The following is a 14,715-nucleotide window of genomic DNA, read 5'->3' as shown; positions in this document are numbered from 1 at the left end:
CTCTGTTTGACCCCCGTCTGTCGCTCAGGAGCCTGGAGCTGGGCCAGCTACGCCTCTCCTCTCATTCATTCACATAATTTGTCAAAAGGGAATTTTGGAGGTGGGGTTGCCAACACCTCCCCATGCGCCCTCTTAGTAGTCACTCTCAATTATGGTAATGGTGTAAACACACACCACACTGTTTTCTAAGTGTGTGAAACACAGATTCAGTCGACCCTCTCCACCCAGGCCAAGTCTCTCCTCTCTGGGCCGAGGGTTGCAGGAGGGTAGTCGAGAGGTCCCGGGGACAAAATATGAATCTGTTTCCCCACTGAGCAAACTTGATAATGGACTCTAGTGTAAACACTCCCTCAGGCCCGTCAATACTGGCCAACATCAGCATCTTAATCACAGTTGTCGTGCTTGTAAAAGCTGACACAAAACACTCTTCTTCTCTATCATTCCTCCCCCACCTTTCTAACCTCCCTGCCCTCGACCCTCTCTTCTCTTTCTCTTTCCCATGGTGTGTTTGTGTTAGCAGTCTGCTGGGCTTTCCATCACGCTGGTCTGGTCTCATCACTCTCCAACCACACACACACACACACACACACACACACACACACACACACACACACACACACACACGCAATCACTCACACACTATCCTAGTTCATGTCCCCTCAAAACATCACTCCCCCTCATAACCACCTGCCCAACTTTCTTTCCAAATGGCCATTCAGAATGGCCGTTCAGAGTCGACTCACTCACTCTTTTTCTCCCACACGCTCCTTTCAGCCACTCATTCTTTGGCTAAGTTGATGTGAGGACAAAGTAAGGGGTCAAAGGTGAGATGGGACCCAAAAGGGGATTCCCATGTACAGGCGCAGATCAACCACTTCAGGCACACAGAGTAGTGATTCGGGGGAAAATGGACATCTGCAGAAATCTGGTACAGGGAAATTTTTTCTCTCTGTGTCTGAATGTCAGCATTTGGTGTAGGTCGGAGCCAAACAATCGCACAATTATAAAGTATTTAGCATTTATTCTCCTTGTCATCGTAATTCAGTTATAAAGACAGCAATCTGAATTCCCCTCTCATATTATATGTCAGCTTTTGGCATTTAGTGAACTGAATTCCCCGCCTATCAGGAGTGTTATCACTACTTTACACCTACATCACAACAGATATATGTACAGTACATTTACATTTACACACACACACACACACACACACACACACAGACTAAAGAGTGTTTGTTTTGAAATCAAATGGAGGTTAATCTCAAATTTCCGGGTGGCAGTAGTGATTTATATTTGGCTACCAGAATTATTCAGACTCTACCCGCAGACAGACACTTTTCACTTTGTGACAACATGAAAGTCTAAAAATAGCACAGAGGAACCTTCTGTGTTCCTGTTTTTGCGCATGTGAGTATTTATGTATTTCTAGCTATGTAGAGAAGAGTCCCCTCCATGGAAACTTAACGTAGAACTGAAATTAATGAGGTGATAGCAACAAACAGCTGTCAGTCACATTATCTGGTCTGGGCCTTCGTGTTTCTATCGTCACCACTTCACTATTTTGAATGTCACAGCAGGAACTACTTGCAAGTTGTTGTGTGAACTAGATCTCAACTGGCCACAGGAAATGCCCAATGACATTTTGATTCTCATTCTACATATGTTCTAAAATAATGTGTGTTTATAGATGTGGTCTTTTTTTTAAAAAATTGGAGGTAACTTTTTTGTTAAGTTAATGTCATCTTGGCATAAATAACAATTTTATGTGATCTCCAAAGCATTTCAAAGACCAAACACCATCAATGCTTAGTCCACTTTCAGTGCTTTCAAAGATATGTGGCTTTCAGCCCCAAGTCCATTTGTTACTGAAGATAAATAATAGATCTTTAAAAATGGGTCACTTTCATGTAAAGGTGCTATATGTACGAATTTTGCTGTCACTACGTAGCCAACGTTAGCAATAACAACTGTTAGGTTAGAGATTAGAATGCGCCCTCTGGGCACCACTACTTCTTCATCCTCTATGTTGGACTGAGGGCAGATGCTACAGTGGCTCACTATTGGATAGTGGTATTATGAGACAGGACAGGGCTGGTTAGCATGCTAACTTGTAGCGATAGCAAAAACGTACATATAGCACCTTTAAAAAAACAAAGCTTGTTAGTCGGATTAATTCATCGTTGGTTTTGATCATTTAAGTTTTATCCATTCTACCTCACCCACCATTTTACAAACCTCAGGCTGCAGGTATGAACTCCTTACACTCAGCTGTGGGTTTCATGTTTTGGTGGAGAAATTTAACAACAGCAGAGTTTCTCAGCATTGTAAGATTCATGCTCTTTATTTTAAATACATGTCTTGAGGCAGTGCTGTTTGTCTTTTGGGAAATAAATGTGCATCTGTTCCTCATGAATAATGTATTTGTTGACCTTCAGTGCAGAACAGTGAGACTACAGAAAAATAAAAACATGGGCATCAAATGTACAAAATACAACAAGGTGCTGCTTGAGCAAAGACGACTTGGAGATAAAATGAGGTACTGTGTAAATACAAAGACAACGATACCACTAATTACTATGATATTACAACTACTCACCTTATTAGTCACCTTAAAATGTGACAATTAAATGGTAATGTTTGATGATTGATAACAATTCATAGTAATTCAGCATTCAGATTGCAGCAAGAAAACGTTCAGTATTCACTGACCCCACTCTCCTCTTCCAGTGTTGAATCTGGTAGAATTATTTAATGAAAAGCAATCAGTCACTATAGCAGCAGCAGTGGCAGTGAGAGCAGTGGAACAACAATGAACATTCCCCTGCAGTATGGTGTGATTTCTCTTTAAGCAGCATCTCTAATATAGAATGTCAGAGATATGTTGATAAAATCATAACAAAAAACACCTCCACTGTTTTCTGTCAGTGGTGCATAAATGTTTCCACATTGAGGCCACAATACCCACAAACCCCCGTCTCTTACTGTTGTAAAAACTTTGATGTTTTACAGATGAATTTCATTTGTACTGCTCTCTGACATTATGACTTTCTTGGTAACTTTAAGTTCTACGCTTGAAGAGCGGTATTTTGTGTATGGCAGCATGACCTTAAGACATTGAAATTGTGATGTACAGCACATCTCAGTGTGGGGAAAAAATGGATCAAACATTTCCTTTGCGGTTTCATGGTTTGAATGATAGCATACAATCAGATTTCCAAAAACATCCGTTTGCTAACTCCTGCGCATAACCAAGGAAACCCCGTGGTTCTTACCATGACAATACTGACATTTACATTGACCATCAGTGGCCTTGTGGCCAATGCATACACGCACAGACGCATGCAGACACCAACGCTTCAGAAAACCACCAGCATGACTGTCAGCACATAACAGACCACAGTGACCCATGTTTTTTGTTTGTTTTTACTGCTTTCCTGTCCTGAGGAAATTCTGTTGTGTAAGTAGGTGTAAGTAAGTGATTACAAAACAATGATTAAGGAAACTCAATAGTCCGTAATGGTTCCCTGCTGTTTTAGCGCATTAACCTGCGTACAGATGGTTTTATGTTGGACTGTGACACATTTTACATTTAAGAAATCTCTTAAATTTGACTCAGTACACCTAAGATTGGGTAATGCATCTCATGGAGATGGTTCAGTTGTCACCAGTCACTAATGACTCAACCGTCTGGCTGGACTAGTAGAAGGTCTAGTCAAAAGGAGTCTTCACTTATTATAAGCTGTTCAGTGCCTTACGCACCTTTAAAAACACATCATTTCAGAAAAAAAGGTTAAATAATTTTCTAAAACAGCTGAACACTGAAGTATTTAGCAAACATTATTCAAACTAGAGTAAATAGGTGGTTATCTGTTGGCTATTTTCAGCTGTAGATTTGGTGCACTAGCGAGTATTTCCAACAGCAGAGCACCATGTGTGTGATTGATTGGGAGGTAAACTCCAGTGTTCCTGTTTATCATAATGAAGGAATGTGTCATCCAGTACAACAGTGTGCACACTGCTGTGTTTTTGGTAATGCTGACAGTGCTTAGCAGGAATACTTCACTGCTTCATTGGTTTGTTGACAATATGAAAAATTCTGAATGTCACCAAATGTATTTAACAATACTCTCCTCTCAGTGAAACTACGAAGGATGAACATCTGTTACTGTAATCCTCTTGGGCACATCTCAGAAATGCACTCCTATTTTTCTTTGAAATGTGAAAGTGAAATGCAACAAGAAGGTACCTTGAGAGTGTCATTATCTTTTCTAGTCATCGTGGTCTTTTCCACTCACCAGGGAGTTTTGGAGAGTCCCTGATTTTCTCACCCTCATCCTGGGTGCCAGCATCTGTGGCCTTTGCAACTGTAATTCTATCAAGGCCAGCAGGGCTGCTCTCCAGCTCTGTGCCAGCCTCACCATGAGAAAGAAAGGGAGGGAGGGAGGGAGGGAGGGAGGGAGAGAGACAGGTCACTGGTCTCAAGGACTTTCAGCCTCAGCGTCTAAATTCAGGGGAATAACACATTTTGGACTGCAAGGTTGCAGCAGGGAGGAGTAACAACCATCCTGTGGTTTAGCTTGAAGTCCGGTCCACACATAACACACCCACACTCACCAAAAGTTCCTCAGAATCTTCTTTCAGGTTAGATTTCCCTGACACAACTGTGCGGCTGTGTGATACAAAGTGACCCACACTCAGATGGAAGTTGACTCGGATTTTCCAGGTAATACACCCACTATCTGTTTCAGTCCCGGCAGAAGGTCCAGTGCTGCAGACAGATGACTAATGTCAGTGACATCAGCGTGGACTAATTTAGACATTAAACAATTATGTAAAAAGTGTAAAATAAAATAAAATAAAATGAATGAATGAATTAAAGAGCCAGAAAAGGAGCTTTGGCAAAAGCTTCCACGACTTATGGAGGTCCCCACATTTCCTGTAAGGCAAAGCTCAGGGCAAAAGAGTCTAATCACCGTGTTGCAGGCAACATTAGATGGCTCAGGATCATGTTCTACCTTAGAGGCAGCAGTCTGACCTACAAAAGAAGAGACAAAGACAAACACCCTGATAGCAGTGAAGGCCAAAGAGAAAAACAAAGGAAAGATGAAGGGAGCTCTGAAAATGGACAAAGGCTTTGGGCTTGCTGCCACTGAAGCCAAAAACAATCTACAATGAACAAATCATATCTGATCATCAGTATGAAAGGTGTCAGTAGTTCAAAAGTGGCGTCACTGTTCGAGAAAATCTATTGGAAAATCCCCCAGACTATCAACAACAACAGTTTTCTGCTTCGTCTCCCAGCACTTTTCCTTCTTCCTTCCCAGCAAGTGATACCATCATATTGTAAACATCTGATACAGAGGACAGTACTATAAACATTAACTACAGTAATACTAGGGTTGTAATTACAGGGTTTCATATTTTGAGCATAATAGTGGTAAATTAGCTGCCAAGCCAGTTTTTAATGAAGCAGGTATCGACTTCAGAGCATTGCTTATAACCGTCTAATAAAAAAAGGTCAGGTCGAGCTAGTTCGGGAGTTGAGTCTCAAAACAACAACAACACAGTCAAGGCCTACTCTGACTGCAGAGGGGTTTAATGGTGCTGATTATGCTTCACACTGAGCCTTTATTTTACACCAATTTATGTTGATTTAGAGTTCTCTGAGATTACACTATGTAACTATTTACTAGTTTTGTTTTGGTAATTGATTAGAAAACATTACAAACATTGACTGTATTCACCTACACAATGACTTTAAAGATATTATGTGCATCATTTTAACATCATTAAACTACTACATTACATTTAAGTCCCTATCATAAAAATACACAAAAGAAACCACTGGTAACAGAATTGGATGTCTTCTAAAGAGTAAATTTTGGTGCTGATTTGCCAGTTGTGGTACTACAACAAAAATATATTACTCACAAGGAAATGAAAAAAAAAAAAAACATCTTCACTATTTTAAAATAATGGTTAGAAATGTGATATATACATGGCATAAAGAAAGGCTGTATGTGCTGCATGCATTTCTTCATGTATGTGTTTTCAAATTAGTCTGTGGCAGCAGGCAGCTCTGGCTGGGTCCGGGAGAGGAGACTCTTATAGTGCTGGTCAAAAATGAATGAACAAATACTTTCTACTAGTATTCTTGAGGGTTTGACACAAATCGAGTTTATACTCGTGGCCCCAGGAAATAGCTATAAAAGCCTACTCAGCTTTTAGATGTTACCAAACTAACTGCCAGCTGAGAATGGAAGCATATAAAACCTTCAATAGCCTCATGTTAGATACTCACTTGAGTCCTGTGTGATTAAGTTTAGCTTCAAAGAGTGCGGGTGGTGACTGAAACATTTTCCTTTCAGAGCTTACCATAGCAGTGTGAGCTCACTGCTCAGACCATTTAGTACTACAAACCTCTATACCTGATTTAACTAGACTAGACTGCTTCTGTTGTCAGCAGCCTGTTTGCTTAAGAATGCCAAAGAGACAGTCACATAGACTGTTTTGATACAGTCAACTAGTTATGATAAATTATAATAAAATAGGTTTTGTTTATCACTGTAAATGTACACACGTAGCATGGGCTTAATGTTTGAGAAGGATAATATTTTACTTCCACTTGATACTGGTATATCATGTTAGTGTGATCTACATGAATGTAGGAGTCAGTCCACTAGCATCAGCCCATTAAGGAGATTTGTTCAAAAGATTCAGTGCTAAGTTTCCTTGAATATCAGAGATGAGAACTGTTTTTTAAATGACTTTTTAACCGATCTACAGTTCAACATTACCCTTGAACTTGCTGGACCTGCAGCCACTGACTGTGTAGTACACTCAGGGAATGAGTTAACACACACTACGGAATCAGCCAGTCTTACAATTTAACATTTGTCTTTCCATGGCTTTGTAAGTGTAACTACATGAGGAGTTAGGCCTTTTATTATCTTGTGTTAACCCCTGGCTACATTAGCTGTCAGTTCGGAGGAAAGAACAGTCTCCACAAGAGAGTATGCCTGTAAACAAATGACCTGAATCACTCCCTAGATGAATGGGCATGTCCCTAAACATTCACTTGCACCTGACTCAGAACTCAACTGAACTGACACGTGGATGGATCTTCTCAGGGGGTGATTCAGTTCTATTCGTTCCCCCCAAAGAATAGTTCATGAACAACAACAAGACTTGTGCGCAACACCAAATACTGAAACAAAATACTCAATACATGTGAGGAAGGAAATAACTCCTTGATCACAGAAGTGTAAATGGAGTCAACAGAATTTATGAGTAAATCGACTGGATTTTGAGTAAAATAACAAGAGATTTAAGGATACATGCTAAGTGTTAGGGTAAGTGTGCAGCATTACAGTGAGAAACAAACATTCATGTGAGCACACTGGTAATCAAACATTCAGGTAAAAGGGGTGGATCTGATGACACAGATCAGAGAGGGTGTATAATGGGAGTGGTATCATTTTTGTTCCTTCTGTGGCTGAGCCCTGAAGCACTCGCTTATTCACTCTGGGAAACCAGCAACTCCAGGAAGTTGTTACATCAACTCTACAACTGTGTGTGGTTTAGTGTGTCAATCTGTAAATGTATTTGTCCAAATAGGGTGGATGGTGTGACGTTGTGTGTGTGTGCGTGTTACCCTCCCTCTCCCTGTGCGTCATTAATGAATATGTCATCCTTAAATGGAAGAACCCATCTTTAGTTTTTGATTCAGCAGTCTGATCTCTTTCACACGGCAGCAAACCTGCATATTCCAGAGAAGCCTACATCTGCTGCGAGAGGAGAAGGAGAGGAGGACTGTTTTTACGAAAACAAACCGCTGCGAGTATCAGTATGAGAGTCAACCTTTGATGTTTTGCAGTACACTTGAGGGAGTCGGCTAATGTGTGTATATTGACACAGTCCCCCTCTTTCCTCCTTCTCTCTCACATACACATGCTCACAAACACACGCAGCTGCTGTAACGGACTTTGGACTGACATCCTCTGGGAAAGCAGGGAGTTTCCTTCCTGGGTGAAACAGTTTCTGTGTCATCCAGTGGGCCGCTCCTGTGGTCAGGGCTTGGCCGGCAGAGAGGTGGAGAATGAAAACACAGAGGCAAACTTTTCACCTTCGGAGCGGATGTGCACACTCAAGGTTTTGACCAAAGGCAAGCTTCCATCAGTCTCAAACTTAAAATATGTAATCCCAGTTTTTTCTTATTGGCTTTCTATTGCACACAAGCCACAGTGTGTGTTTAAGCAATTCAACCATGGCACTGAAAAACACTGAAGTCAGTGGGCATAAATAATGAGACGATTGCAACAATAAGCTGTGCTCGGTTGTGGAGGAAAATCCACTAAACATGTAAAACTACTCCATTTCAAGTAAAAAACTCAAACTCCTACTAAAAGAGGTAGTGTACTAAAAGCTAGATGGACTTGTATTAAAAATAAAACTCCCAGTTCTGAAATGAAATGTCCCTTGTGACTGATACGTTATTAGATAGTTCATACTGATGCTTCAGTGTGTAGGCAGCATTTTACTGGTAGCTGGCCACTAATTGTAACTAGCTTATAAAAAGTTGGGCATTTTAGTCCAGTGGTTCCAAACCTAGAGGTCAAGCTCCTCCACAAATCAAAAATTAATAACAAGTACATGATAAAATAAAAGCAATTGATTTAAGATTTAAGGTTTTCCCTCAACTACATCCTCATCTTTTCCTTATTTACTCTAAAGCTGCTGTTTGTTAATGTTGTTATTATGGCTATTGACAGGCTCTCACTGTGTGACAGGGCCCTCTTGTGGTGCCACCTTGTAAACAGTTACAACTGAGGGTGAATCTGGGCAAAAATATCCTGGGTCTTGTTTCTGTGTTCGCTCAAGTTTCTCCACTCTGACAGATGAAAAAAAGGGGTTTGAGAGGAAAACAGGAACAGGACGTGGTGGAGTTGTATTTTTGCCCTGGATGATGATGCGATTATAATTTCTGTGACTTAAACAGATGCAGGTTAAAGGTCAGAGTTTTGTAGCTCATAGTGATTCAGTATCTTGGACACTTAGCTAAAATATGGTGTCTGTACCCACTCACATTATCATACACTACACACTAGAGAGAGCGTGTTTCAAGGGCTCAGCTGCCTGTAGTGGAGCTGAATCAGGTTGGCTTGCACTCTGCTTACTAAGTCATTCATCTGTCCATCCATTAGAGGCCAAGAGGGACATGGGCCGGCTGGTGTTTAAGTGTACAACCTCCTTACAGAGGATGGAGACAGAAAGATCCAATTTCACTGTGACTGGAGGAAAAACAGGCCACTGACTCTGCACTGGGACTCTCACACACTCTTCAAATGTACTTGCATTTGTGCATCTTTGTGTTAATGCGTGTGTGTATGTGTACGTACGCGTGCATGTGTGTGTGTGTGTGTGTTTATTTTGCGGCCCCTGCTGTGAAGTGTTTAATAGTTAATAAGAGCCTTGTTTACTTGGCAGGGCTGCTGCCCACACAGCAGATGCTGCTCAAATGCTGAGCGATACAACTTAGGAAATACAGGAAATAGATCCAAAACATAGTTTGGGAAATTTTGATAGTGTCAACACAAAATGTAACACACGGCAACCAACACTCATTATTTGAGAATTTGGAACAACTTAGAGCTTTTTTTTTTTTGCTTTTTTTGTTGTTGTTGTTTCCAAAACTGAGAAGGGAAAAATGTTGGAGAGATTACTAGCAAGATGTGTGTGTCCATATGTTAATATTTTAATAGAATGGAAGATGACTTTTTCCTATGCAACTTAATTTTAATTCAATATAAGATTAAACATATTACACATAGTTGCTTTCAAAACAGAGCTCCTTACAAACACCATGGGTTGGTCACAAAAAACAAACACATACAGTACAAATGCACACAAACATAGACACCAAGAAAATGAATCCTCTAAATCAATTGGCCTCTTGATCAATACATCTCCCCAAGGAATCTCCTCCAGAGCAATACCACATTTCAGCTGTCTGGTTCTCCATTCGCTTTCCTTACTCATCACACACACACACACACATACTGCTTCACATTCTTCACATTGTTGTCTGGCTGCTTTAAAACCTAAAGTTCGGTTGCATTAATTTTTGTTTTGCATGTTTCACATCCCATTTACTCGCAAAGGTGAGTTGACATTCATTTCACTGTGGTATGAAAATCAACATGTGATGGTAGGTTTTACTCATGGGAGTTTCAAGTGTCTGCAACTTGATTTTCATACTATGCAGATAGTAAGAAACAACACACACTAACACACACACAAAATACAAAACAGCACTGTAAACAAAAACTAAAATCTAACTTTGTGAAAAGCCCTCAGCCGTGCAAAAGCGCCAGACTGGTCATTTAAGGCTAATGTGGGAGGCACAGCCTCATGCCACCCTGTCTTTGTGTTTGTGCCTGTGCTTTATAGTGTTGGATAATGCATGAATGGCTTTTTAAAATTTAAAGGTGACAATGTAACCCTGACAAAACAATCACCTTGCTGACAGGTGAGCCAGGTCGCATCAGGAGAGTGAGAGAAAGAGAGAGAGAGAGAGAGAGAGAGAGAGAGACATAAACACATACACTTTGAGGAACAAAAACATGCTGACAGACGGTGTGACATACAAATAGACAGGCAGGTGTAGTGCTACACTGGTAACTCATGTCCATTCACATCACATTCTCATGTGTGTTCTCACTCTATACTCTACTTTCTTTTAATTACAATATCTCTGTATGGATGTATGGATGTCAATGAATGTTAAGTTTGCAGAAAAGAAGTAATTTATTCTACATGCAATAATGTTTTTAAGAATGTAACGCTGGGTTCTTGTTGCATGTCAGAAACAGATGTGGTAATAAAAAAAAGCAGTTACTGCAGCTGGAGAGAAATTTTTCATAATGAATAATGTCTCCACGGTTAATGTTTTTATGTGGAAACAATTTTTTTATGCAGAAGCCATTTCCTTTCTAGATTCAAGTTTTCAGCATGTTCAACACATTATTTGTCGAAGATTAAGGGTTTGATTAGAAGCTGAAAACTAATATCTATGCAAACCTGGGCTCTCTTCTTTCTAACACCACACTTCCAGATTTTATTTTTTATTTTCAAACTTGCAGTCCTCAGCCCCGTCTCTGACTCTGACTTAAGTCTGTAGTAACAGAATTTAATATATAAAATTGGTGGAGTTCCCCTTTAAGACTGTCATAGCCTTTATGCCATGTGCTACTTTCTACTCATTTTTCAAAGTATGTTGTCCAATCACGTGGTTTGGTATATCTTTACAAATATATCTTCCCGTGTCCACTTACTTTTTGTCAGTAACCCTATCCACTTACTGCACTGTCTGTACTGAAACATCGAGTGCCATAAGCGGAGTATTGACCGCAGCAGAACGTCCACAAAGTGCAGCTGCATCATTAGGCACCACCTTTGACTTTTTTAACACACATTTGACTGCTAACAAGCACCTCTTCTCTCTAACTAATGACCTTGATAAGTGGGACAACACAGTGATGAAAGACACTGTCATTGATTTCTGCTATAATGACCTGCGTCCATGCCTCTGTGTATTGTTAGCTGCTCAGTGTGTGCATCCACAGGGAGGGAAAATCTTATTATCCAAGATTTCCATTTTCTGTGAGGCAATACACAGACACACACACACACACACACACACACAGTATGTACACAATATATGAAAGAAGAAAAGACCCAAAACATGGATGTTTGAGCATAAATCATCTCAGTCTCTGTGTTCTCTGGAGCTAGCTCCACAGTCTAACCTCGCTGAGCATTGATAGCACTCTCATATCAATCTTTTCATCTAACTTTTGGCAAGAAAGCGTCCAAAACCTCCAAGTATTCATTTGATTAGTCAGATTTAAAAGCACTTACAGGCATATTTTTGAACTGTGGAGAGAGGCTTGCTAGTTGTCTCTCCCTGCTTCCTGTCTTTATGCTAAGCTAACCACCTCTTGGCTACAGTTCCATCATCAACACACAGACATAAAAGAACCTGTCCTCTAGTTCTTTGTAAGAGGGCAAATATGCACATTGCCTAACAACTCTGTGAAGAATAAGCCGTGCTAAGCTTTCCTCTATCATTTCATTTCATTTCCTGTACTTAACTTTCTCTCCCACTAACGTTCATGTTTTATTCTGCTTTAAACCTTTCCTTGACCTCTCTCTCTGTTGCTGTTTCTGTCTTGGTCATGCCTCACTTTCTTTCTGTATCACTCTGCCAAGTCTTTGGTCACTAACAGGAAACAAGCAGGAAAAGTTCTTGAGTTCTGGCAAAAACAAAAATCCCTTTTGTTTACCCATGTCGTAAGAGCGAATGTTGAGCGACATTAAGAGGCTCTCTCCCTCTCTTTCACTTTCTCTGACTCAGACAGTTTTTTTTGGGGGGGTGGGGGGTTGGCCCGGGAATTATGCCAGTCTGCTTGTGGTGTGTTTTAGTGTGTGTGTGTTGTTTTTGTCCTGAGTTCAAGGGCATTCCCCCACCAGTCTCCTGGCACTGACTACGGCAACATGCACAGCAGCAGGAAGAAACATACACTTTTCACACTGCATGCTTGTCGCTTGGAGCCAGCGAGCACACACACACACACACACACACACACACACACACACACAGAAACAGAAAGTGCTTCGCTTGCGTAACAACACACAAAATGACTGCTCCGCTTCATGCTCTTTGACAGAGGCGACAGGTGATTAAAACCTCACGTCACATCACATTCAGAGTGGAGGGACGACACGCTCCACTCCTCCAGCTTTTGGTCTCGGTATAATTGACACACACACCTGCTAATTTGTCGCTTTATACAGAAGGTGGCATCACCTTTTCTTGCAAACAAGTAGGGTCCTTTGTTTTAAGCTCTTTCACAGCAAAGGCATTAATTAAGCAAGCATGCCGTGTGACCTTTGACCTTCCGTGACCGACACTGTCTCACCGTGCGCTTAGCAAGTTCGGCGTCCTGTCAGCAGCTGACAGAGGGACTGCTGGCTACAGCTTTGAGTCAAGAGGTGAAAGGAGAGCAGGGTGGAGATTAAAGCTGGAGTGTGTGCTTCAACTGTGTAAAGTTTAAAGAAGAAGACAGTGAGAAAGAGTCAGCAGAAGAGCAAAATACAGAGAGACAGCAAGAGAAAGAAATGCCTGTCTGCTATGAGCCCCAGAGGGTGAATTGATTTTAGAACCGTCTTTGTCAGAGCACACACAGTAAGAATCTATTGATCGATTGCATAATCTCTCTTCATCTCCTCTTCCTCTCCCTCCTGTTTCATCCCTCAGCTCCTCTCTCCTTCATTCCTCCGCTGCACCCATGTCCTCGGGCTGTCTTTCCATTCCTGCACCAGGATCTCTTCACCACTTTACTATTCTCCCGTTCCTTCTCATCCTTCTTCTGCCAACCCAACCCAACCCTATTACACACACACACACACACACACACACACACACACAGTAACACAGTCTGATACACACATCCTCTCAAGTTCATTCAGTTTCTCGAAGTCATCAATAGGAGGTGAAATAAAAACCTCTCCTGTCTTACCCCTCAAGCAAATGTTCTAAAATATGCAACAGGAAATAAGCAATGAATAATCCAGACTGCTGTTTGACAGCAAAGCAGTTACATCATGTGTTTGTGTGCGTGTATGTGTGTGTGTCTGTGTGTGGCAACATCTGGAGCTCAGGAGTGCAGGGGATGACCAGTTCAACATTTCCTCTCCAACCATGTTGGAGTGGAACAGAAGGGGGCGTGGCCACACACCATCTGGAGTCTTTGGATGGACGTTGGAAGTTGTACTCAAACACTTAAATTTTCCATACACACACACGCTATCAGGCCTCTTGGAAATATTTAGTGTGTGTGTGTATGTGTATTTTCTTGTGCTGCATTGACAATTCACTTCAAATAAACAGTTAAGAATGCTTGAAAATCACTCACTGTGATGGTAGGTGTGCGTATCTATGTGTGTATTTGAAACTGTGAGTTAATGGTGTGTGTGTAACATGGTTCTTTCACATGACTGACTGAAGTAGAAGGCTGCTGTTGTTGCTGTATTTTGCATCCCAGAGCTTCATGCGTCTGCGTGCCTGTGTGTTTGTGCATGTAAACAAATGGAAGTGTTGAAATCTGCCAAGTCACAGTCATTAGCATACTGAATCCCTTGTTTGAAAGACATACAGTTACATGCTGTATCTCGCAGCTGCTGAAGAAGAAAGCTCTGAAAAGTAAGTAAGTGGACCTTTGAGCTGTGATTATTTTGTTTCATATAAGGTTCCAAAAAGTAACGAATGAACTTCCCTGCTCAATGGTGTAAGAAGTACACCGGTCATTTCCTTTAGAAAAGTATCAACACTACAGATTAAATTTATTTCTGTTGCAATAATGAATAATCCTGAATTTAGTTTTTACCAAAATAAAAGTACGAGGTGCAAATTATCTGCAAAAATACTTTTACTTTTTGAAGTACTAATCAAATAGAGTGTTATCACAGATATATGCATGCAGCTAATTTTAACTACTTTATCAAATTATCACATTTTAGAGGGTGATCATAGGTTTTGTACATATACAAAAAATTAACGTAACATTTTATTAAAAGTTGGAGAGTGCAGTACACTTATTTCAAAAGTGTACCTAGTTACACACATCACTATGATAGACATGTCATCGTGCCATT

Source organism: Lates calcarifer, linkage group LG3 (assembly GCF_001640805.2).
Source record: "Lates calcarifer isolate ASB-BC8 linkage group LG3, TLL_Latcal_v3, whole genome shotgun sequence".
In the NCBI taxonomy this organism is placed as follows: domain Eukaryota; kingdom Metazoa; phylum Chordata; class Actinopteri; family Centropomidae; genus Lates; species Lates calcarifer.
The sequence above is the reverse complement of the archived record's forward strand: the minus strand, read 5'-3'. Positions refer to the sequence as shown.